The following is a 27,887-nucleotide window of genomic DNA, read 5'->3' as shown; positions in this document are numbered from 1 at the left end:
CTCATATTTTATCCTTGTTAAATAACCTCAACATTCATATATTATACTTATATTATATGTACCCTACGTGTTGAATTTAAGCAGTTTTCGATTCGAATTTGATTCGAAACGGACAATGGTAACTATCTTACCACCAAATTATAAAGCTTAGGACTCATAAATGGATAATGGTAAATAATTTACCACCAGAAAAACTACCCCATCCTCTATTTTTTTATAAATATTGATTTTATATATGAAATCAGTGACACACAATTACCCAAAATTCAATGCAACTTCGAAAAAAAAATACAAACTGAGTTGTATTTGTTTAAGGGTTAATAATAGCTCTGCTATATTATGCGCTATAAGTAGCTCTTTATTAATATATCTTTATTTATAATACAATCATATCCACATTAACTATTACATCTACTATATTTTTACGTCAAAAATCTTCTATATTTATTGGATTCCATGTTTTGGATAACGATTAGTATACGAGCTAGTTTTTTTTAAAACTTACGTAATAATAAATTCAAATCGTTTATAAAAAAAAACATTGGCATTTGAATAATTGTATTAACTAACATGACTGTATTTTTTTAAATGTTAATAAAGAGTACTAAGAATTTCTGAGTTTCTTGCCGGTTCTTCTCGGTAGAATCTACTTTCCGAACCGGTGGTAGCTTCACTTAATTGTTAAATGACGATTCAAAAGTGCTTGTAAAAGCCCACTTGAATAAAGTATACTTTGATTTTGATTTTTGAAAAATTTATATTATTAACTTTAGTAAATTAAAAAAATATTGATCAAAGTTGACGTTCAAAGATAAACAAATTAATTTTAAGGAATAAAACGAACAAAATCCAAGTTCCTTATTTTTTTTATTACAAAGTTTCTTTTTTCTTCATTTTCAAGCAAAAGTTATTTTATTATTTATTTCATCCTTAAATAGTTTCAAATCATTAGGTAGGTACATTGCCCCCAAGCTAAATTTTTAACTTTCATTTTCTTACCTGAAATAAAAAAAGTTTTAAGAATAAACTAAATCAAGCATGGACATTTGAAATTTCACATGTTAACTATTATCACAAGACTTCATATCAAATGTTAACTTAATTCTTATGACGAAAGTTAAGGGGGTGATTGAAAAATCGTAACTGATACGCGGTTAATATACGTATATCTCAGAAACGATTCGTTTTGGTTACGGATAATTGTTTGAACAATCTACACGGCGCGAAATTCAATCTATATAATTAATATTATTCCTAAATGTGAAAGTAACTCTTTCTGTCTGTCATTCTTTCGTGACCAAACTTTTTGATTTTGATTAAAATTTGCTATGCAGCAAACTTGAACTATATTACATGAAAGGACATATGCTACTTTTTTGCCTACCACACGACAATCAACCCCTGAAACGCGAGCGAGCCGTACCTAGTTACGAGTTATCTGCTTGCTTCTTAATCTTGGATCTGCAGGCCAATAACGAAGAGAAGGGTAAACAATACTAGTGTATCAATAAAACATATGTTTAAACGTCAATTATAGGAATCTAATGCGTAACAATATGAATCGGTTGCGGAGTATGGTAACTAAACTTAATGACGTATCTAGTTTTAAAATACAGAATATTTATTATACATATATTAACATATAGCAAATCTATCATTTATTCAATATATTGAATGTATCTCGACACACTGAGCGTCTTAGATATTTTGTTCATGGCCACATGTTCAAACAATATATATGTATTGCAAGCCTCATACCGATCTCCCCTCCCCTTCAAAAAAGGTTTCCAGAAGACATTCATAGGCACCTCATCTATGGTACAATGCGTGAGCGTTATGGGCTGGGATTCTGAGTTTTTACTGGGCTAAGATAGGTCTATTGCATGTATAATTTTTAAGCCAGGCATAAAACGTTTTTTTTTCTAACCCGACCCCACTTTGCTATACTCCTGACGCTCGCGATTTCTTTTCGAGGAAGATCTGCAGATGGTAAGTGGTCATCACCGGCCATAGACAATGGCGCTTCAAGAAACATTAATCATTCATTTAATTTCAAGATGTTATGTCCCCTGTAGCTATAGTTACACTGGATCACTCAACGTTCAAACCGCAACACAGCAATGCCGCACTGTTTCGCGGTAGAACATCTGATGAGTGGGTGATATCTACCCAGACGGGCTTGCATAAAGCCACTAAGTACTATTGTATAAGTATAAATACGTTGCCGTCTCACCGGCTTTGGTTCTAGAACTTCGATGATAGGTCCGTGGTACTTGCACGGCAGGCAGTGCGACTGACACCGATTCCTTCGACAGCCGAGCACCAGGGTCAGCAACAAGAGCAGGAGCAACCCAATGCTTTGGACGCGCACCATCGATACTTATATTAGATTCACTGAAATAAAACTTACTATTAGGTCATAGCTACTTATGATAAATGGACGAAGAAATGGCCCAACTGTCAGTAGACAGACATAGACAATGTCGCTGAAAGATATATTAACCATTCCTTACATCGCCAATGCAACACTAATCTTGGAACCTAAGATATTATGTCATTTATTATACACCGGCTTACTCACCTTACAAACCGGAACATAATACTGATTACTACCGTTAGGCCGTAGATTGTTTTGACGAATTTAGAATTTGTGAGTTCCTAATAGCTTACTTTGTGAATTTACTTAAATAATCTTACAATGAACAAATTAAAGGAGGAGGCCTTAGCCCAGCAGAGGGAAATTTACCGGCTGTTGTTGTTGTTGTTGAACAAAAAAATCTGTTAAGTTTCTTTTGCCTGTTCTTCTCAGGTCAAGGTATTTTATTTTCCGAACTAGTGGTAGTTTTTAATTTGACAGACAATAAGTAAGTGTAATGCTTCTATATTCAATAATGGAATTTATTTGATTTTGTTAGAAAATTGTATAATTGCTAAAAATAGTGTTAGCGCATGAAATTCAGTCACGTTTTATTGTTGGTTAAAGCAGAATGAATCATTATTATTTGTCTTTAATGCAGAGATTTTTATAATATTTATCTTTGCCACTGAGCACGATATAAATTATAAATACAAATTATTCACATGAAAAATCAGTGTTGTTTCCTGAATCTAGAATTATCGCTCCAGTTACACGCGTTTTAACCACTGGGTCATCTCGCTTTTAATATAATATATGTTATACGATTTAATTATATATATTTTAGGTCCCTCCTTGAGTCTAATCTCTCTACACTCGAGCTTCTTTGAAAGAGATGACTATTTGTGATAAGGCAGACTATGCATACAATTTTCTTTTTCCTTGAAACTCGTTATTTTTAAATCGAGTGCGATAAAGATTTTATCTATCTATCTGTTTTACTTATCTATCACATAAAAAAAGATCTTAAGACTTAATATCTCTTGCCTTGTTTTGTACTATACCGGTTTCCGATACCTTCAGAACGGGACAAGAAATGTACTGTTTAGCGGTAGAATCTTGAGTAGATACTATTGAGCGGGCTTAAGAATACCTTTTAATTAATTGTCTAAGAGAATGTTTATAAATTCAATTTTCATTACTCTATTTCGAATATCTAAGATAAATTTATCTATATAATACAGTCACCGCTTAAAAATATTATAAATTGTTCCATTAAAAATTGTATATATTCATGTAATTTTGTTAAAATTTAATTATATTTGAGTATGGACACCCATTTAGGCTTCTAAGCACGCACGTGTGCTTAATTTCGTAAGTGTATATTCGTATGTTTTCACTAATTTCTCGTCGGAAACAAAAATTCGTGTTGAAATGATCGTTTTTAACTTAAGTCAACTCGGCTTCAATTTAGAGAGCAGTAAGTTTGATTAGAATCGATCGAGTAGTTTCATAGATATATATTTTAAATTTTAGTTCACGAGCTGTTTTAATTTTGAAGTCAGTTTAATATGGATTTTATTAATATTATAAATTTTAAAGTAACTCTGTCAGTCTGTCCATCTTTCTAGACCAAACCGCTGAATTAAATTTGATGAAATTTGGAACGAAGCAAACATCAACTTCAAGAAAGGAATAAGCCAACGTTTTTGGCTAACATATGGCTACCAACACCTTAAAAGACAAGAGAAGCCGTGGGCGACTATTATTTTTGGGCCACCTGATGGTAAGTGGTCACCATCACCCATAGACCATGACGCTGTAAGAAATATTAACTACTCCTTACATCGTCAATGTGGCACCAACCTTGGGAACTAAGATGTTATGTCCCTTGTGTCTGCAATTACACTGGCTCACTCACCCTTCAAACCGGAACACAACAATACTGAGTACTGTTATTTGGCGGTAGAATAACTGATGAGTGGGTGGTACCTACCCACAAAGCCCAACCACCAAGGAACTAGTCTACTAGTTTTTTTAAAAAATATTTCATAACGCGTCAAAACAACTACCTTGTTCTCATAGCATACCTTAATATCAACCTGAGCGCGTACTTTGGGGCCTCCAAACTTGTTGCACGGGTAGCAACTGCTGTTCATACAGTGTCTCCTGTCTCGCTTACAGCCGTGAGTCAGGTCGAAAACTGAAATCGCTATGTGCAGAAAGACCAACACGAATTCGTTGAGGTATTCCATCCTTATGAAGATTTAATCTAGAACAAGAAAAACAAAATTTATCTTTGTTTTAGATTCAAGCTTATATACAGGGCTATTGGTAACTCGACGTATATACGTTAGGACGTGATAGGGGTGACTATTTGCAAATAAATAAATTTTTGAAGTTTAGTTGCATTTTTGAAAAATTTTGAAAAAAGCTAAAAAACATGATTACTCAAAAATGGGTCACTTTTGGATTATGCATATGGTGGTTAAAATTATTGCAAATAGTCACCCCTATCACCTTCTAACGGATATACGTCGAGTTACCAATAACCCTGTATATTCTATGTATTCATTCCTGTTGAAGAAATCGTCATAAGCTCTGATTAAAACTTTAATTTTACCAGCATATGTTAAACATACAATATTTGGCAAAGAAGGCATATCACTCAATACGAGATTATACAGACGATAAAAAAGTGTGGAATTAATACTTGTTCACTTTCAGGCAAGATATATTACATACATATATATTTTTATAACATGACTGTATTTTTAAGCGATGAAAAGGAGAAACTGCTGAGTTTCTTGCCGAATCTTCTCGGTAGAATCTACTTTCCGAACCAGTGATAGTTCCACTTAATATAGTTGTTAAATGAAGATTTAGACGTGCTTGTAAAAGCCTACTTTATTAAAGTTTATTTTGATTTTGACTTCGTAAAGTTAATTCACCCTTCCTGGAGCACGGTATGCGTTTCGATGATAAGATTACATTGTTATATTTAACTTTGTCTATTAAAAATTCAATGCCCGTGTCAAATATAAATTAATAAATAAGGCATATTACTCAACACAAGAATCAATGATGAAAAGTGAAGATGAGTGTACTAAGTTTTTGTTGATTGCTAAGCAGGAGATACTTTTATTAATTAGATTAGAATTTTAATTCATTGACATAATCTAAAATTTTATTTCATGGCGAAAAAGAGTATCTACTTATTTTCTTGCCGGTTCTTCTCGGTAAAATCTACATTCTAAACCAGTGTTGTAAATTTAATCAAATACAGTAAATGACGATTTAAAAGTGCCTTTATTGGCTCAATTGAAAAAAGAAGAATTCGATGTTGATAAATATTTATTCTGATCTGACACGTAAATCCTAAAATTGGCGAACAAACACTTAAGCTATATAATATAAGTACATATTTCGCACCTACTTTCCTACGTGACATTTCCTAACTAAATTTATATTATAAAATACATGAAACCAAAAAATATTGATCCAATATCTTCCATCATACACATAAACAATTATAAATCATTACGTTCGTAGTTATATGCATGACGCATTACTCTGAAATTGTAAACATTCGTTATTCTTTAATTGATGTCTTGATTTTCCAATGAGCATTTCTGAGAAGGATCTTTCATCTCCACTGGCAAGAGACGCCGGATGTACGCGTTATGTACGCTTCGCGTGTTGGCTTGTACGCAAATTAAATATCTTGTTTCAAATAAGTGCATGAAATGACGCAAATGGCGCTGTCCTTTGCAATTTGCATAACATCAGCGTATCTTAATAAATTTATTTGTCAGAAAGACATCAGATTTTTCTCATTAAAAAGCAACTAAGGAACCCTTTATATTCCATCGAAATATCAATCATGACATGAGTAAATGTGTTTGTTTTGTAATAAAATAATTTATCTCCTAACTAGTTGATCTGAAGACAAAAATAGACCCGAAATAAATGTCATCATCTAGACATTATGTATGTATGTATATATATTTGTCTTGATTTCCCTTTATTTTGGTATAAATTATAGAATAAAAACATACTTTATTCAAGTAGGCTGTTATAAGCACTTTTGAATCGTCATTTAACAAACTGAATAAAGCTACCACCGGTTCGGAATGTAGATTCTACCGAGAAGATCCGGCAAGAGACAGTATAGCATTGATGTTCTTTAAATTGTATCTAACGCATTCTAATAAGCGAGTGAGGTGGGAAACGTCTTCTAAACTCAAAATTGACCTAAAGGATTTTAAAGGTTGTTGTGACATCGGATCTGACGATACATCTGAACTTTTCAATGTTATACTCGTAAAAATATAAGCAAATCCTTCTTAACTGGTGGACGAACCAAACTCATACCAACCACGTGAAAAAAAGTTCAATATATAAATACAAAGATCCTGCAGATACTACAGAACTAAATCTTGGAAGTGGATTGGTAAATAAATTACCTCATTAAGTTTGTTTTTTTACGCACTTTGGATTCTCGCCGCAGTTTATATACTGGTGCCTCGTGCACCCGTAGCAGGACTCGAGGTATGAAAGCAGTAACGTCACTAGCAGAACTATTACTTCCTGCACCAAATCTTTGTCCATAGCATAACAGATAACACTAAAAAACAAAATTAGTCTATAGATTTAAGAAATATAACAATCGGTAAAAAGTTTCAAATTTTTTGTCTACATCTAATTTGTATTCAATTAGTTAGTATTATAGAGTTTCTCAGTTATAATAATTAGTGTATCGTATAATTATAGGTTAAACGTAGTTTAACCATAAGCTTGGTCGACCTGTGGCGTGCGGATGAACTATGCCCTCTACTTTACATGATACAACAAACAACAACAACAGCCTGTAAATTCCCACTGCTGGGCTAAAGGCCTCCTCTCCCTTAGAGGAGAAGGTTTGGAACATATTCCACCACGCTGTTCCAATGCGAGTTGGTGGACTACACATGTGGTAGAATTTCTATGAAATTTGTCACATGCAGGATTCCTCACGATGTTTTCCTTCACCGCCGAGTACGAGATGAATTATAAAGACAAATTAAGCACATGAATCAGCGGTGCTTGCCTGGGTTTGAACCCACAATCATCGGTTAAGATGCACGCGTTCTAATCACTGGTCATCTCGACTCTACTACATGATAAGTGACTATAAAATAAAACATACGTCTGTTATTTTTCAAATGGTAGATCTATATTCTTGTTTTAAGTATTTATATTGTATAATTATACAGTATTAATAAATAACACACTCATGAGACAAATCAATTCGACAATTCTGACTGTGCGACAGTGTAGCACATATGATTATCTTGGTACCTTTGTGCAAGCTCGTCTTGGTAGGTAGCACCCACTCATCAGATACTCTACCGCTAAATAACATTACTCAGTATTGTTCTCTTTCAGTCTGAAGGGTGACAGAGCCAGTGTAACTATAGGCACAAAGGACATAACATCTCAGTTCCCGAGGTTGGTGACGCATCGGTGATGTAAGGAATGGTTAATATTACTTACAACGCCATTGTCTATAAGCGTTGGTGACCTCTTACTATCAGATCACTAAAATATGTCATAAAAAATACGATAATTGTTTTGTAAAATATGATAATTACCAGAACTGAACTACTTCTTGCAAGGAGGGTTATTAGGATTACAGGTGACCTCCTTTTTTCCACAAGCAATCACGATGTGCAGCACTGATATTATTAACAATATTACAACAGCAAAACGCTGTAAAATTTTCATCATATATTTGAGCCTTAAATTCAAAGTAAAAGTCATTGTCCCACTATTGAACTTACACCTTGAGGAAAAGATTTATAGCATTCTCAACGCTATCATGATTAATGAATTTAGTGAAACAATGATTATGCTCCTTTTTATCAAAAAAAATCCGGATTTCATCAATTTCATCCGGATTTGCCCTTAGTCGAAATCCTGGATCACATGAATAAATATATTTTTTTTTTTTGAAAATAATTACTAGTTACGAAATTTGAAAAATTGTTTTTAATTTGCACAGCTCATGAAGTCTATTCTCCAGAGCCTGATTTATTTGTTGACTGCTATCTATAAATAAATCATGTACTGGAACTATTTAATCTGTGGTCAATAGCTGATCTGGCAATAATAGGTGCTGAGTTCGACACGGGTTAAGAGATCGTTATCACAATAATTATTGCAGTATTTTAAAAGGGCAACTACGAATATTTTTTCCGTTTTTTGCTCAGGGATGTGTTTATATACGACAGCGGACTTAAAGTTTGCCGATTCATGTAGCTTTCTGCATAAATTACTTTATAAGTTAGAGTAAGTTACACCACTCAGCATATTCCATATTCTACCACTAAACTGCAGTATTATTATTACTTAGTAGTTTTGTGTTCCAGTTTGAAAGCTGAGCAAGCCATTGTAAATACAGGTACAATGGTCATTACGTCTCCGTGCTCAACACTGCTCGTACATTGACAATGTTAAGAATGATTCTAGCGACGCCAAAGTCTTTGAACCAATATTACACACAGTGGTGACCACTCAACATCTTGCCTAGGCTCATTTGCCAGTCCGTCTACCAATGCAACAAAAAACGCATCAGTGTACACTTTATTGGATAGATACTCTCGACATGATTCGATTTTTTCTTAAGATTGGGCGCAATGCTCTAAGTGAAGTGTAACTACAGGCACCAGGGACATAACAAGGGTTAGTTAATATTTCTTACAGCGAACTTCAAAAATATTTCTTTCAACATTGTCTATGGGTGAAGGTGACCACTGACGGTGATAGACAATAATTATATAGTATTATTCCTTCCTTCTAAGCTATATCACTTGTGTCAGGATCGAACCTATGACTTTTTACGTCGCTAGGCGGCTCGTAAACCAATGCGCTAGTGAAGTTTTGATCGACGATTAAAGGATAAGTTTAATTACAGTAAAGTAACCCATTTTTTTGGTATTGTCCACATTATGAATCAATGGCAGCTTTCTTTATTCATTTGAAACAATAAATTGGTTCTTACCTCTAAATCCTCAGCTCACTGATCAGATCATTCTAACTTTAATGGTATATTTTTTAAACCAAAACTCCAAACTTGTACGGTGTGTGCTTGGTTGACTGGATTCATCTGCGAAATAGAAAGATTGACTTGAGCCTTTCCACCAAATAATCTGCAACTGAGAAAATTTCCATTAAAATCAAAGTAATCTACAAAGGTACTAAACTAAGGTGGAATTTGACCCAAAACAATATTTCTAAATTACAGACAGAATAAAAGTAGAAAAAATGTTGTGATACGATTTTTTATTGATTAAAGTCAATTTTTACATCAGCACATCGGCGAATTTGTTAATCTATGAAATTCTTGCAAAGTTTTTCGAAGACTCCGATACCAAATCAGGATCATAGGTGTTCTTATGTATCATGGATTGATCTTTTACATATATTATTTATATTTGTATCCTTCATTCATTAGTCTTCATTGCACGAATAGATATCGCCTTGTGCCGAATATGGTGATTTTAAGGCTAGTTTCGGAAAGGTCCTCTCCTACATGGCGCACGCCCAGTACATGGGATTCTCTTCTTGCAACAGGCTAAGCTTGTTCCAAACATTGAGAACAGAGCGAAGACCATCGTGTAGAGAAAAGTCCAATCTGTTTTGGCCATATTGTATCTGAAAAATTAATTAAATTTTTTCTACATTGAAGTTCAAATATTATAGAATTATTGGAAAATCAAAAGGGCTTCTAAAGTTAGACTGGTCTAGAGACTGAGTTGTAAAAATGGTCTCGTCTTACCAAGATCTACTTTCCACAAGGCGCAGGTTCCCTGCAGGCGATGTATACCTTCCTGGTACAACCAAAAACACTGGACAGTGATGTGAGAATAGCTAAGAGCAGATAGAAGAAACCTTGGACTAGGCCCATGGTCTACCACAGACCATGGCGGTCATCTGTGAACACACCTGTTTGATCTTGACTATAGAAAACAAATTAGAGTTTTAGTTTCAAAAGGTCTGTCAAAAATTGCAGCTATAAACTATTTCTACACATTTGTCGCCTCACTTAAAACCATGTTTATCTGGTATTTAGTTTTACAGTGATTCTCTCTTTCTGACATCTTATATTTGACATTCGAAAGAAGAAGACAACATTATTTAACTAACCACTTACAAAACAAAATGTATATATCTAAATATATTAAATAAGACACTAAATTTTGTATTTTTTGGGTCAAATTCCATTAAAAGTTTAATTGACATTGATGAATAAACTGTAAATTATATTTGGCTCGTGTCAATAATTCTGTAATACAGAAATCTTAGGTTTTATTTTAATAATTACTACAAAAACTTGTTTGATAGTGACTCATTATTAAAATATATATACTTTTAAGAATACTTACCTATTTTTTTTATATTATTATGCCTTGACGGACGGAAATTTTGATATTGATTGATCTGCCAAAAAGAATGTCGTGCGGTTTAAAAGTTTATCTGCCAGCTGACATTGAATTTATTATTCTAAGAAGGTTTCACGAAAACCAATTTACTGACATATTTTTTTAACAATAAGTAACGAAATTATTACAGTTATTAATTACGGAATATTTATCATTTTCTTAATTTTTACCCCTTGGAGGTCCGTCCATATTTTGACATTATCTACGAATGTCTTGTTCACGAGACTGAAGTGTGCGGGTAGATGTCGATAATGTTAGAAGTGTCCGTATCGGACTACCTCCTGCATGGTAAATATCCCGTATTTAATAACTGTAATAAAAAAATAACCATGTTAATTTAAAATCTTAATCTTGCTCCATACCAAACCTTACCAAATATCATCAAAAAAAATTAAAGTGACTAACTCATCAATTTAATAAATTCATGGCTGAAGTCTTGAGTTTAAATTTCGGGCTACAGTATTTGTAAAGAAATTCGCAGTAGTCAAGTTTGTAAAGTTAGCAGTGTTATATCAAGCTCCCTTAAAAGCCACAAATTCTTGGGACAGTCACCGATCGGAACAAATTAACATTCCTTTAGAACTAGCGCACACTGGTAACTTTTGTCACGGTGTCTGTTTCGCCACTCTTGTCAAGTCAAGATGCAGACACAAATGTCACGTCGTAGCGTGCGCGCATCTCCATACATATTCATGGACTCGATAAGAGTGACGAAACAGACACCACGACAAAAGTTACCAGTGCGCGCTAGTTCTTAGATTATTAGAATGACTAAGTAGAGAGTGCATCTGTGCACACACTTGATAACTATAATAATTAGTCCTGTGCAATTTTCTGTTTTGAAAGGCAACCGAGGTAGAAATCGGTCAGATATCATCAAATTTCAAGTAAGTATGCGGAAAGCGGCCAACTTTTGCGAAATTGATATTTTTTCGAGGTACAGAATTTTTTTATTTGGCTGATGGTAAGTGGTCACCATCACCCATAGACAATGACGTTGTAAGAAAACTTAACTAAAACAAAACGGAACACAACAATACTGAGTACTGTTATTTGACGGCTTGCACAAAGCCCTACCACCAAGATCTTGGTGGTAGGTTAGGACCACCAATCTGTAATTGATCGCTGTCTGATCTTTTTATGATTTTGGTGATAAGAAGTCCCTTTGACTATATTTTATAAAAAAAGCATACTTGCATTTGCGTTATAATATTTTTACGAGGTAAGGTAGGTAAGATACTAATTGTGCTCGCGTGGGCATGGGAATGAAACGAAAAAGTTATTGTTGTAACCTATGTTACTCCTCATTACATCAGCTGCCAGTGAAAGTCTCGTCAAAATCGGTCCAGCTTTTCCAGAGATTCGAGCCGGAACAAAGAAACACACAAGACAGAAAAAGAAACACAAAATAATAAAAATGTTATTTTGTATATGTACCATGTGTACATACCTATGCACACATATATATGCATTTTGTAGGGGGTTATTACAAAATTACAAACACACTCCAATTTTATTATTTGTACCTATAGATATTAACAGTAATATACATAGATTGTTGAAAGAAAGAGTAACAATCGTTGTATAGATACGACGAGGAAAGGTAAACCCAGTTTCCGACTTCGCTATGTCATTACGTCCTTCCTGGACGCGGTATTCTTTTCTGTAATAAATTCCATATATATGTTGGAATGTATATCTTATGTCATAAATACATGATACAAGATTATGTGAATTATAAAAGCTTGGGCTAGTAGTTGTCGATTTCCAAGCTGATTATACAAAAATTGTAAAATCACTATCATTATCATTACATAGTATAAAACTAAGTAGCTTACCGCTATCTGTCCCTTTGTATGCTTAGTTATTTTTCTTCATGTATTAAATAGTAATAAATACAGATAATAATTTGAGTTTCTAATGACTGAAAAACTGTGGATGTCGTAAGACATCTGTAGTCAGTATATTTATTATTTAGTATCAGCATTACGCCCGCGTGAAACCGGGCGGGTCGCTAGTATTATGCCCATGTATTTGTATTTGATTGCAAAACTCTGTAATTAAAATGGCTGAAAAGAGGAACTTAGTGCCACGTCAGGTCTTCTCGGAGGAATCTACAATACAATCTGTGGTACTTTTACATTTCAACACTGACGGCAAGGCTGGTCCACGTCGCTCAGCGTGCTATGAAAAGGGCTATGCTCGGCGTTTCTCTGCGGGATCGCATCAGAAATGAGGCGCTCCGCCAGAGAACCAAAGTCATCGACATAGCCCACCGGATTAGTAAGCTGAAGTGGCAGTGGGCTGGCCATATTTGCCGCAGAACCGATAACCGTTGGGGGAAAGGTGTTCTAGAGTGGAGACCGCGTCTCGGCAAACGTAGTGTAGGGCGTCCTCGGGCACGGTGGAGTGACGACTTACGCAAGACGGCTGGCAGGAGCTGGATGCGAGTAGCCCAAGAACGATCTCAGTGGCGTGCAATTGGAGAGGCCTGTGTCCAGCAGTGGACGGAAATGGGCTGATGGATAGATGGATGGTAAGGTTAATTTTGAGTTATGAGTTTGAATAAAAATAAAAATAGGTCGAAAATGAGTAAGTTTAAGTTAAGTTAAGCAATTATTTAATAATTGGATGATTACAACAATTGTATAATAATAATACCTAAAACAATTGCTTGTTGTATTGATAACATTTATATATAATATATAAATTATAAATTTATAATAAATCTGTAGGGAGGTCAATTCTGTACATGAAATATTTTTCCAAAATAACTATCAGAGGTTGAAAAGGGGTCGATACTGATGGCAAAAATGCAATCAGTAAAATTTTTGTCTGTCTGTCTGTCCGTATAACCGTTATAGAAACAAAAACTACTCGACGGATTTTAACGAAACTTGGTACAATTATTTTTTATACTCTTGAGCAGGTTATAGTATACTTTTCATCACGCTACAGTCAATAGGAGCAGAGCAATGAAGGGAAATGGAGAAGTTACTCCACATTTTAAGCTTCCGTCGCGTGTACAACCTTAATGGTTAAAGCTACATAGAAATTGTGTATTACGGAAATATTCTCCTTAAAATTAAGTAAAAAATATCCTATGGCAGCCTCTGTCTATCTTTTATGGTTGACTCACAATAACACGTGTCACTCTCAATAGCTTAGTAGTTCGAAGCTTTCTGATTATATAAGCATAGAAATCGGTACAGAAAAACCAAAGTTATACATCAAATACGCTAATGATAAACTTATCGCACGTGAATACTAAATCTATACTACAATATAAATCTCTAGAGTCTGTCTGTAAACTTATTTTTGTCGTAATTCGTCATAAGTATTCTTTTTTGATTGACTGACATAATTTTTACCATTTTTGACATTTTTGTCTGTCTGTATGTTCTACTATAACTCGAGAACAGATGCACCGATCTTTATAAATTTGATATACAGGAAAAACAGGTGCTTGCGCAAATGATAGGATATCTATATACAAAAGTTGATGTGTTTGTATGTGTTTCATCGATAAACTCAGAAACTATTTGATCGATCTATAATGATCGAATCGAATTTTAATAAATTAAATGAATAAAGATATTATGCTATCCCCATTGATGTAACTCGCCACCAGGTAGCGCTGAGATATAAATATATCTGCACCGTTCAACCGATATTATTTCGCGTGTATTTTTTCACGGCGAAAGTGATTATTTCATCCGTATCATTAAAAATAACCAACAGATGGCCCTTACGAGTATCACGATGCATTTCTATGCCGATCAACCGATAAGTATAAAATATGAAATAAAAAATGAAAATCATTGATCATCATTGAATCAAATAAATTATATAAATATATTGCAGAAATTGAATTGAAAATTTCCATTGAAGAAATTAAAGACCGGAACATCAACAATATACGCGCAGCGTCATCCAAAAGAGCTACGGGAACAACACACCAACAGGAAATACGTTTAGAAACAAATAGAATCCGAATTTCTAACTTTGAGAGTTGCCAAAACAGTTAGTCAACGTAAAGATCAAGTTCCAGATTTTCGAACAAGCATCTTCATCAAGAGATACTGAAAAACCTGACGAGCGAGCCCAACGACTGGATGATCAACGATTAAAATAGACTAAGTCAAGAACTAGAACCAATCTCAATAAATCCCGATTCGATCATTGGTTCTATGAATATAGTATGCCCATATTGTCACGCTATGATGTTTAAAATAAACCGTTGATATAGTGCTACTCCACTGACAAAATGTATTTACCACAACTGGTTGAACCACCAGAACCTCTTCTTATCTACGTTACGGGAACTACTGAGGAGTATGAATTTTTTCTTCTCCATATTAGAAATTATTAGAATATATTTATTCTTGCTTTGAAATGACATCATTTGGAGCAACAAATATTGTGCAGTACAATAATTTCGCGTCTAAGTTTAAAGTGTATCATATGATTGGTTCACTTCTTGCAGTATCTAAATAAAATCTCCAGTTTCTGGACATTTATTCCATGGACTACGTAGAAAAAGATTGATCTTCGATGCATGTTCAGTACCACAACTAATCGAGAAGTCATCGCTTAGGGTTATGCTTTATGAAAATAAATGTTTAGTTAAAGATTTTAAAACTGCTTTAGAAGGTGAAACAACAAATTATTCAAAGTCATTATCAATGCAGATAGAACGCCATTGAATGCAGAACATGAAAGTCGTTTTAATGCTGCCGTAGCTCCTGAAGTCACAGATGTAGTTGTTCGTGCAGAAATTACAAAACGAGGTATTGTTATGGCTAAGCGACACAAAAACAATCAAGGTGTCGCTGAAACACATCAATCGTATGACAATTATTACGATTATCCAATTATGTTTATGCAAGCAGAAGATGGATATCATCTCGGACTGTATGAAAATATTCTCACGACAGGCTCTGTGACATCGAAGAGTTAGTTGCATAGATTTTTTTTGCGTATCGTAGAATGATTAAAGATAATAATCAATCTAACCATATTCTGAAGTTTCGTCAACTGTTTTAACAATTCATTGCTGACATGTACGCTATGGTCAAGAACGAACGATTAAACTACATTCGATACAAACAATCAAAACTCTGAGCGAGAGTACATTTATTTACGAGATACAATATCGAATGATTAAGTAGCTGCTGATATTGGACAAAGATCTTCGTTCAGTGGAAGTCCAAGACATATGCACGAATACCCTCAGGATGCTTTGACGTACGTTCGCAAGTATTGACAAGGTTGTAAATGTAATAACATCGATATTCGATAGAACCGCATAAAAGGACGTGTTGGTTTGAAGCAAACTTTTACAGACTATAGAAATTTAATTAAAAATTTCATCGTACCTATAGAACATCGTATGAGTTGATGGGTGTTATGACCAATCTGCAGCCTATCGAGAACACCATTGAAGAAGATGAAATAGATGACGAATATTAAATATATTTTTTTTAAGAATTTGATTCTCTTTATTTGTTTCTTTATTATTTGTACATTGTTGATGATCAGTAATTAAGTACAAAATTAAAAATTAAAAATTAATTTTTCTGCGACTAATGCCCAGCGAAGCGGGCGGGTATAGCTAGTATATAAATAAGAGCGTACTTTGACTTTTCTGTTCATTATTGTGAATCATTTGATTCGTCGTGAGGCTCTTTTCCCTGGAAAAGCGAGGTGTTAACATTTAAGGTACGCCATAACTTTGTGATAAAGAATAACTGTTATTACTTGTTAAATTATTAATAATGTATGAATTGTTTGTTGCAAATAATCATGATACGAAGTTAGTATAAGGTTTATAAGATTACCTTATACATTATTATCCATATTAATAACAATGTCGCTCTTTCACGACTAAACCATTGAACCGAATTTGGTGAAATTTGCTGTGAAACAAACTTGAGTTCCAAGAGAGGACATGGGCTATTTTTAAGTACATGACAATCAACACCTTAAAACGCAAGCGAAGCCGCGGGAGACTTCTAGTCGTTAAGTAAATGTTATTCCTATAATATTTTATTGTACTTTGAAATATAATATATGACCTTATATATTATATATATATACAGACAATAGAAGTTTAACTTTTAACGTATTTAAAATTATTATGACTCAAATTTCAATTACCGTAAAAGTAATAAAACTAATTTCGTTTAAAATACAAATAGTTACATTAGTATAATTCGAATACTCGATCCCTTTTCTAATTCCGATAAAGAGAACGGCAATTTGGCAACTCAGCTGAAAGTTAAGTACGACAAATAAACCTTTGTATCGAACTGATTTCGTCCAATAACTCACAAGCGTACAGGTGTATAGTTTACGAGATAGCGTTGAGCGTACGGACATGAATTGATCTATTATTAAAACTCTTTGTTGCTTCGTTACCTGGCACTCAGTAGTCATCAAAATTGGATTTTATATCCTTTACTTTGTAATTATATACTAGTCGATAGATTGTAAACGTTTATTCAATTTGCAATAAAATATAAACAATTTCGATAGTTCATAATATTTCAGGTAGGATAGGTTAGAGGTTTTATAATTTAACTGATATTTACTTCGATAGAATGTAAACAACCGAGTAATAATGGTGACATTTGATTGGTCGCTTTTACAATAAGACTAGCCAATCAGGAAGAGCTTTCGATAGTTGACAATTTGATGCGGGACAGATTGTAATCTAACAGTTAAACTTCGATAGATTACAATATAGCGAAAAATAAACCGTTAATTTGCGGTTATATTTCACGGTTCACAATATTTCGACAGATTACAATCTCACGAGATAGATTGTAATCTAACGAATTTTGTAATCTTACGGTGACATATATAACTTTTAAATACTAAGTCACACAGTAAAGAACAAATAATTAAATAAAAATAATAATATAAAATTATTCATATTATAAACAATAAAATAAAATACAAAACAGAATATATATAAAAGAAAATGCACCATAAATAAATCGAATAATTAAAATACAAGTAGTATGAAAACAGGCAGCAAATTATTTTAATTAGCATTTTAATTAACAGCCTAACTATGTACTAAACGACCGTTGAACCGGTGACCTCAATGTCATTCACCTAATCTTCAAAGAATATAATAATTTGTTTTGGAACCAAACCCATATCCGGCCAATAAAATGTTTGTGGAGCTATTATGTAAAACAAACTTGAAACACACCACAGAGTTCAATGGTAAAATTAAAAGTATGATATTCCCAGAGTACAATGGTGAAATTAAAAATATTTAATGGCATTCCTCAGAACCACAAAAAAGGGCACCGAAAAATTTTGCCGCCAATAACAAAACAGCGAGTCAAATGCTCCGATATTTTACGACGCAGCCTCGACCGGGCACTAAACACCCAGACTATTTTACGAGACCTTTACAACACTGTACCATAACGTGTTTATTACCGGCCAATGAATTTTATTGCGACAATTTGTGCGACGGTTTCCATTAAGTTTTATATACTTGTATTATTGTAATACTGAGAGTATCTAAGGATTTTTTGAATAAAATAAAGATATTATATATGTCGGAGAAACGGTGACAAAATAAATAATAAAACCAATTTATAAGTAAACAATGTATATTTAAAACAATAACAACAAATTATTTTTAAACACTATCCCAATTTTATTTGGGGTCGGCACAGCATGTCTTCTCCTTCCATACTTCTCTTGCAGACGTCATCTCACAAGTAACATTCTTTCTAGCCATATCGTCTTTCACACAATCCATCCATCGTTTCCTTGGTCCTCCTCTACCTCTATATCCATCCACATCCATGCTCAAGGCCTTCCTCACAATGTGTTCCTCATTCCTCCGCATTACATGCCCATACCATGATAGCCGCCTTCCACATAACTTCTCGGCTATCGGTGTCACTTTCAAACTTCCTCTTATATACTCATTCCTTACTCTATCCATTCGCGTAACACCACACATTCCTCTCAGCATTCTCATCTCCGCAACATGCAATTGTCTTTCAGTCATCCCTTTTGTAGCCCAACACTCTGATCCATACAGAACAGCAGGTCTGATCATGGTCTTATAGATCTTCCCCTTAAGTTTAAGGGGAATACGGGGGTCACAAATTGTTCCCGTAACCTGCCGCCATTTCATCCACCCTGTGTTAATCCTGTGCTTCACCGTTCGATCTATTTCGCCATCGCCTTGAATGAGTGAACCGAGATACCGGAAGTCGGAGCGGACTGGAAGAGCTGCGCCATCAAGCGCTATGGCTTCAGGACCGGAGAGACCGCCGAAATCGCAGAACATGTATTCAGTCTTCGTTCTACTGATTTTCAGGCCAACATTCTCCAGTTTCCGTTGCCAATCCTCCAATCTGCTCTGGATCTCAGGTCCATCTTCACCAACCAGTACAATGTCGTCGGCAAAAAGCATGCACCAGGGTGCCTCCTCCTGTATGTCCGCCGTTAGAGCGTCCATAACCAACAGGAAGAGGTAAGGACTTAGAGCCGACCCTTGGTGCAAACCTACAGCCACATTGAACCGGTCGGTGTTACCGGCAGACGATCGGACGTAGGTACAAGATCCCTTGTACATAGCACGAATTAACTCCACATACTTCCCAGGCAAACCTTTCTCTTTCAATGCCCACCATAACACTTCACGAGGCACCCTATCATAGGCTTTCTCGAGATCAATGAACACCATGTGCAGGTTCTTGTGAGCACGTCTGTACTTCTCGCACAATTGGCGGAGTGCAAAGATAGCGTCCATTGTCCCTCAACCTGGCATAAACCCAAACTGACTTTCGGTAATTTCACTCTCTTCTCGCAATCTTCTCTCTATTACCTTCTCCCATACTTTCATAGTATGTGATATGAGCTTAATCCCTCTATAGTTGTTGCAATCCTGTACATCTCCTTTATTTTTGAAGATGGGCACTAGTGAACTACTGCACCATTCTTGTGGGATGGTTTCTTCACGCAACAACTTATTGAAGAATAAAGTCAACCACATACATCCTTCACTCTTTAATATCAAAATCAAAATCAAAATAAACTTTATTCAAGTAGGCTTTTACAAGCACTTTTGAATCGTCATTTTACAATTAAGTGAAGCTACTACCGGTTCGGAAAGTAGATTCTACCGAGAAGAACCGGCAAGAAAATCAGTAGTTACTCTTTTTTAACATTTAAAAAATACAACGTCATGTTAATTAAATACAATTATTTCAATTAATGTATCCTGCTTGGAAGTCAACAGGTATTAACTCCACGCTTTTTTATCATCTACAAAATCTTGTATCGAATAGTATGCTTTTTCTACCAATGTATTTTTAACAAACGATTTGAATTTACTAAACGGCAAAGTTAAAAATTTCTGCGGAATTTTATTATAGAAACGGATACCTTGCCCCAAGAAGGATCTATTGACTTTGCGGAGTCGGAAACTTGGCGTTATAAGTTTATCCTTACTTCTAGTGCATATACAATGATTATCACTGATTTTATCAAAGTGATCAATGTTACTGTGAATATACATGATATTGTTGTAAATATATTGCGACGCAACAGTAAGTATTCCTACTCTGTTAAAAACATCCCGAAGAGAGTCTCTAGCTCCAAGATTATAAATAAACCGAATTGCTCTCTTTTGTAAAATAAAGACAGATTCAATATCTGCAGCGTTACCCCAAAGTAATATGCCATATGACATAATACTGTGTAAATAACCAAAATAAACTAAACGAGCGGTATCAATATCAGTTAGTTGTCTAACTTTTCTAACCGCGTATGTTGCGGAGCTGAGTCTTCCTGTTAGGGATGATAAATGAGAGGTCCACTGAAGTCTGGAATCTAATTCTATTCCTAAAAACACCGTAGTATCAGCTACTTCAAGACGGTCACCATTTAAAGATATATTATAAATTTGCTTGCTAACATTAGGTAGGGTAAAAACTACATATATATAACATTTTGTTTTTTGAGCATTCAAAACTAAATTATTTACTGTAAACCAATTGTGTATCTGTGATAATGCACCGTTCACATCGTCATAGTCATTTTTTTTCCTGTCAACCTTAAAAATCAGCGAAGTATCGTCAGCAAACAACACTATATCACAAATACCCTTAACATAGAAAGGAAGATCATTTATATATACTAGGAATAGAAAGGGACCCAAAATTGAACCTTGTGGAACTCCCATTTTTAACGTAGATCCAGAAGACTTTATTCCATTAATGAAAACTTGCTGGATTCTTTGACTTAAATATGAAGCGATGAGATCAAGAGCTTTACCTTTAACACCGTAATATTTGAGCTTATAAAGAAGCGTTTCGTGTTCTACACAATCGAATGCTTTAGATAAATCACAGAATACTCCAATAGCGTTCTGTGATTTCTCCCAAGCATCGTAAATATGTTTGAGAAGCGCAATTCCCGCATCAGTTGTCGAGCGACCTCTTCTAAAACCGAATTGCTCACCATGAAAAATAGCATTTGTACCGAAATGGACGAGAAGTTGATTTAAAATAATTTTTTCGAAAATTTTACTTAAGGATGGGAGTATTGAAATAGGCCTGTAATTACCGGGATCGCTTCTGTTTCCAGTTTTAAAAAGTGGTAAAACTTTACTACATTTTAACAAGTTAGGAAATGAACCCGTGTCCAAACTCTTGTTAAAAATTACTGCTATATACGGAGCAATATCGTATATGATGTTATTAAAAAATTTTACCGAAATGCCCCATATGTCGTTAGTTTTTTTAATATTTATAGTTTTAAATACTTTTATGACATCTATTGCAGAAACCGTTTCAAATGAAAAATCAATAACGCATTTAGAAACACTATTATTTAATAACCTAGCTGCATTTGATGTAGATGATTTTAAATGAAATGTTATTTTATGGGGTACTTTATCAAAAAATGATTCAAATAAATTAGCAACCTCTAATTCAGAACTCGTGTATCTACTACCTGTGTTCAATTCTATTGGTATCATTTCCTTTTTGGGTTTTCCACTAACACTACTAATAACATCCCATGTGGCTTTAATTCTATTATCAGAATTCAGGATTTTTTTCTTTAAATATAAGGACTTAGCAGAAATGCATACTGTTTTAAAAATTTTGGAATATTTAATGACGTATTCTAAAAAGGCTACGCTTCGATTCCACCGCCTCATATCATATAAGTCGTATAATTTATTTCTACTTTTATAAATACCAACAGTAGCCCAGTCACTAAACTTTAATTTTGTGTTACTATAACATGTTTTCATTTTAAATATATTGTTAAATTCTTTTAGTATTACTTCAAAAAATGAATTATAAAGCTCATTTGGATCCTGTGTCGTAAGATCTAGATTAGACAATTTATACGCCACAATATCTTTAAAACAATGTAATTTGTTAGCCGTTATTGGCCTGTATGTTATTTTTTTTAAATGATTTATTTCTTTGTGTTTTAATGAAAACTTCTGACCACAATGATCAGAAGTTAAATTATTTATAATTGATACTTCATATATTTCACAGTCACAGAACACATTATCAATACACGTAGAAGTGCCGTCGGTTATTCGCGTCGGTTCATTAACTCTATGAGTTAAATTAAATGACATAAACAAGGCGACCAACCGAACACTTAACGTAGTTTCTTTAAGTAAGTCGACGTTAAAGTCCCCACATACAATTATATATTTATTAGTTTTACATAGCTTTTTAAGAATGTCCTCCATAGTGGTTTCAAACAAATAATAATCTCCCGATGGCGGCCGGTACACGCAGACTATAATGTACTGTGGAAATTCTACGCAGGATAGTTCGATAGTACGTTCGATAGAGAGGGCCACAATATCTTTTCGAGATTTACAAACGATATCATTCCGTACTAATATTAATGAGCCACCACGAATAGCACTCCCTCTTACGAACGCACTTGACAGTTTAAAGTTTGAAATATTAAATTCTTAATTATCTTCCATACTACAACTGGTATATCATCTGGACCCAAAGCCTTCCCATTTTTCATGCTTTTGACTGCTGTCATTACCTCATCCATGCTAATTTCTCTTACTAATCCCTTATTTACTTGCGCCTCTCGAAGGACACCATTCCAGTCATTTTCTTCATTCATAAGCTTTTCAAAATAGACCTTCCATCTTTCTTTTATTTCCTCATCTTTACATAAAACTTTACCAGCCTCATCTTTCATGCATTTGATATATGTTATATCTCTCGATCGTCTTTCTCTCTCTTTCGTAATTCGGTAGAGATCCTTCTGGCCTCTGGGGCTATTCAGTGAGTTGTATAACCTCTCCTGTGCCTTCGCTCTGGCAACCGCTACCACCTTCTTTGCTCTCCTCTTAAATTCCCCATAAACTTCCTTTTTTTTATCTTTCAAACTTGCATTCACATGTTTTTTTCATTTTTTTTTAATTACGGTGAATTCGATGTATAGAATATTAATTATTCTCACCGTTTAATTATTACAAAATAAGTACAATGCGCTCATCCAGATTAATCACCAAATACACAGTTCAGAGCACCGATTGTGCCGTGTTCGACACTGACCACTTCTAATCTGTTGACATCTGTCGAGCGTCTTATAGCAACTTGTCCTTTTGAGTCAATAACACAACCGTATTATAAGATCGGAACTTGATTAAAAAATATTATATCTCACAAATAAATACTTATTTATTCCATAATTGTGAACTAATTATCCCAATGGTATGATGTAAGAAAATGATGAAAGTTTTATCACCAGAAGTATATTTCGAACGATACTTCCGAATATGATAATAAATATTGTATATCTGATGAAGTTTCGGCCAAGACTGCTTTTTGCAGGAACTAGTCAACTCTGTATAATCATTATTAAATTAAAAATTTAAAAAAACCTCCTACCAAACAAGACAAATTCAAGGAGCCCAAACTCGATGGGTTTACTAAAAGGTAGAGTAGGGGTAGGTCACCTACCTTCAAGCCCTATCATCTGATCAGCTCAGAGGTTCCAGATTTCCAGCATCAGGTCCTCGTCAATTAGAAACAAAAAGAAAACTATTTAAGCCAAATCCAATGAGGCCAAACTGGATGGGTTTACTAAAAGGCATTCCAGGGTTACGTCTCTTATCTTCGAGCCCAAACAGCAGATCAGCTCAGTGGTTCCAGAGGACAGTAGTGTTTCAATTTTCAGATCCCACATATGCAAGCAAACTAAGCGTGTAACTCTATCACACCTAACAAACGACCTGATGACCTTGAAGACCTGAACCGATTTCCGCCAAACATGGCTAAGAACACTCTCAACTTATATACCTTTAAAAAAAACTGCATTAAAATCGGATCATTCGTTTGGGAGCTACGATACCACAGTCAGACACATACACATTTACACAGACACTTTAAACTTATAACACCCCGTTGTTTTTGCGTCGGGGGTTAAAAATCAATACTTCCATACTAATGATATGAGATGATAGCTTCCAGGCTGTTTCAAATAACAAAAATATATTTGTATTATAATTAAAAATATATATTGTACATGTAACATTATACGTAAAAAAAAATATTCCACTGAGTTTCTTTCGCCGGCTCTTCTCCGATAGTATATTTATATAAATATTGGTACAGCAATCGGACCGGTGACCGATTCCTGTACCAATATGATGATTCCTTGATTAGAGAGAGAAAAGGAAACCATTATTCCAAACATAATGTCTAAGACTAGGGCATTTATTTTTTTGGTGTAAAATTAAAATTTTCACCAACTAAAGTCAGTCCAACTAGATTAAACTAAACCAAATATATTATGATATTTTTTCCGTTCTGTCGGATATGTCTCTTTACACCGACGCCCGTAACTCATAAAGTGTTATGAAGTAGGAAAATGTTTAAAATAGTTGGTATTATGTTTAGTTTTATGATCTCGTTTGTTGAACTTCTATCTTTTAGAAATGATCGCCTGTAATATGTTTTAAATAACGACAGTATATTTTTTGTTTCTGTGTGATAACAATAATTATACTGTTACAAATAGAATTACGAAATTATATTTTTTTAATATTTCAATGGCGGTCAACAGACATTTTCTTTCTATGATAGGCAATCGCTAGATATTCGCAGATCTAAGCGGATGGACGGGTACCGCCAACCGTCGTCCTTATATATCCGGTCGCAGTGTTGTCATTAATGATTTTAATTTTCTTCTAACAATACAATATAATATTAAAAAAAAATCCCGCTAAGTTTCTTTCAACGGTTCTCTTTAGGTCTGAGTTGTTTATTTCTGAACGGTTGGTACATTTCTGCCAGTCACTTTGAGTTGATCACTTAAGATCACGACGAAATAAAATACTAAAAATATTTCCTACCCACCCTCAAGTTGTACAACTTAAGGGTGGGTTGAGCTTATGGCTAATTAGCCATTTCTTCCAGATATATCTAGCCACTAGACAAATGTGAATGTCAATATTTATTTTATTTATTTTTATTTTATGGAATAGGTTCGCGGACGAGCATATGGGCCACCTGATTGTAAGTGGTCACCATCACCCATAGACAATGACGCTGTAAGAAATATTAACTATTCCTTACATCGTCAATGTGCCACCAACCTTGGGAACTAAGATGCTATGTCCCTTGTGGCTGTAGTTACACTGGCTCACTCACCCTTCAAACCGGAACACAACAATACTGCGTACTGTTGTTTAGCGGTAGAATAACTGATGTGTGGGTGGTAACCTACCCAGGCGGGCTTGCACAAAGCCCTACCACCAAGTAAAATAAAACCACATTAAGATAACATTGACACAAATACAAGATAAACACAAAACGAACGAACCATCCGGAATTTAAAACATAATTTGTATTTTTGCATTGATTGAAGTTTTATTAAAGGATATTAATAATTAGAAAAAATGCATGAAGTGTTTATTTAATTTAACATCAGTAGGAAAAAAAATCACAGAAGCGTTGATGTTTTAATGAGGCGTTGACGATTCGTATGTGTGTGCCAAAGAATTCGTAATAATCTACTTACAAACAAAATTATGACTTACGAGTACATAATATTCTTGTTAAAAAATATATATTTCATTTTTTTTATTTTATTTTATGGTATAGGTTGGCGGACGAGCATATGGGCCACCTGATGGTAAGTGGCCATCATCACCCATAGACAATGAAGCTGTAAGAAATATTAACTATTCCTTATCTTCAATGTGCCACCAACCTTGGGAACTAAGATGTTATGTCCCTTGTGCCTGTAGTTATTTAGTATCTATGTTAAAATTCACAGTTTACAGTTCAGTGTTCAGTTAATCCAAATTATTATAGAGTCAAAAACAAATGTATTAAGTCAAATTAAAAACTACCACTACTACTTGGTGGTTAGGCTTTGTTCAAGCCCGCCTAGGTATGTACCACCCACTCATCAGATACTCTACCGCTAAACAACAGTACGCAGTATTGTTGTGTTCCAGTTTGAAGGGTGAGTGAGCCTGTGTGACTACAGCACATGGGACATAGCATTTTAGTGCCCAAGGTTAACGATGACGATGTAAGGACTAGTTAATATTTCTTACAGCATCATTGTCTATGGGTGATGGTGACCACATACTCATCAGGTATTCGCCAAACAGTAGTACGCGGTATTGCAGTTTTCCTGTTTGAAGGTTAAGTGAGCCAGTTAACAAGGTGGCACATGCGCGATGTAAGACGTCGTAACAAGACGCGTTTGTATTCGCTTTTGATTTTGTATTCGGTTTTGTTGCTTCATTAAAATACTTAACTAAAATACTTTTCTTAATTATATAATTCAACAAGGCACAGATATGAGTATAGCTAAGATAGTTTATTTAAGTAACTTTCATATTCCTTTATCATATGGAATGATGTCATGTAACGCAGATATTGAAATTATATTTATTCCTCAGAAGAGAACCCTCCTGACTATTTATAGTCTTGTTTCTAGGACATAATTACTTGGAGAATTTATAGAACTACGTTAGCCTGCCTCACAGAGTATTTATAGAAATATTTATTTATTTATAAGTACACAAACCATACAATCGGAGTTCTAAAATGTTGACATAGTTTATAGTCCTTAATTCGTGTAGATGATGGTAGCACAGATGGTAGCACAGACTCTACCATCAAGTCATTTCTAGTAACATCACCACACATCACTAGATATTATAAAACAAAGTCCCCCGGCATCGTCTGTCTGTATGTTAGCGATAAACTCCAAAACTATCGAACGGATTTTCATGCAGTTTTCAATAATAGACAGCGGGATTCATAACGAAGGTTAAGGTGTACAATTTATTAAGGATTTTGTGTATATAAGTTTAAATAGAACGACAATTGTTAAACATATCGGAAAAAGCAACAAAAATGTATTAATAAAATATAAAAACATAAAACACTTATGTCCACCCGTGCGAAGCCGGTAGGGGCCGCTAGTATATTAATATATTTTCAATATTAAAGCGTGGATTCCACTTGGAAGAACTGTCGGATGGTCCGTGTCTGTTTACGCTGTGGGTTTTGCAACTCGTAAATTATACTAAAGTGTGAAAAATATCAAATAGTTAAAAGACATCTTTTAATGCCTCTTTTAATAGTATTTAACACAGGAATGTAAATTCTTGAGCCTTATAAGTTAGACTCTAGAATCTAGATAAATGACAAAGTTTTACCTGCCATATTTGAAGCTACAATTACATGTATATTAAAGTTGTAGCCCGCAGTTTCGCAAGTATTTTTCACACCAAATTTCATCAAATTCGATTCATTGCTTTGTTGGTGAAAGATTGAGAGACAGACATACGGATAGAGTTATTTTCACATATAGATTTTACGATCAAACCAATGATACGAATTTGTTTAAATTTGGTATGTAGCAAATTGAAACTCCAAGAAGGGACATAGGCTTCTTTTTTGTCTAATGCATGACAATAAAACACGAGCGAAGCCACGGGCTACAACTAGTAAAAATATACACCGGTTACACACCGGGTA

General features: G+C 34.4%; 1 long non-coding RNA gene across 1 annotated transcript; it reads right to left on the bottom strand.

The window, feature by feature from the left end:
• Positions 1–2,239: 2,239 nt before the first annotated feature.
• LOC124540400 lies at positions 2,240–9,468 on the bottom strand. Its single transcript, XR_006967139.1, has 5 exons — positions 9,399–9,468; positions 7,990–8,135; positions 6,823–6,983; positions 4,447–4,628; positions 2,240–2,394 (listed from the first exon to the last, which is right to left on the bottom strand). It is a non-coding gene; the product is annotated as an uncharacterized LOC124540400 (long non-coding RNA).
• Between the last annotated feature and the right edge of the window lie 18,419 nt (positions 9,469–27,887).

This window comes from Vanessa cardui, chromosome 25, assembly GCF_905220365.1.
Source record: "Vanessa cardui chromosome 25, ilVanCard2.1, whole genome shotgun sequence".
Taxonomy (NCBI): domain Eukaryota; kingdom Metazoa; phylum Arthropoda; class Insecta; order Lepidoptera; family Nymphalidae; genus Vanessa; species Vanessa cardui.
Note: the sequence above shows the minus strand (reverse complement) of the source record. Positions and strands in the feature narration are given on the sequence as shown.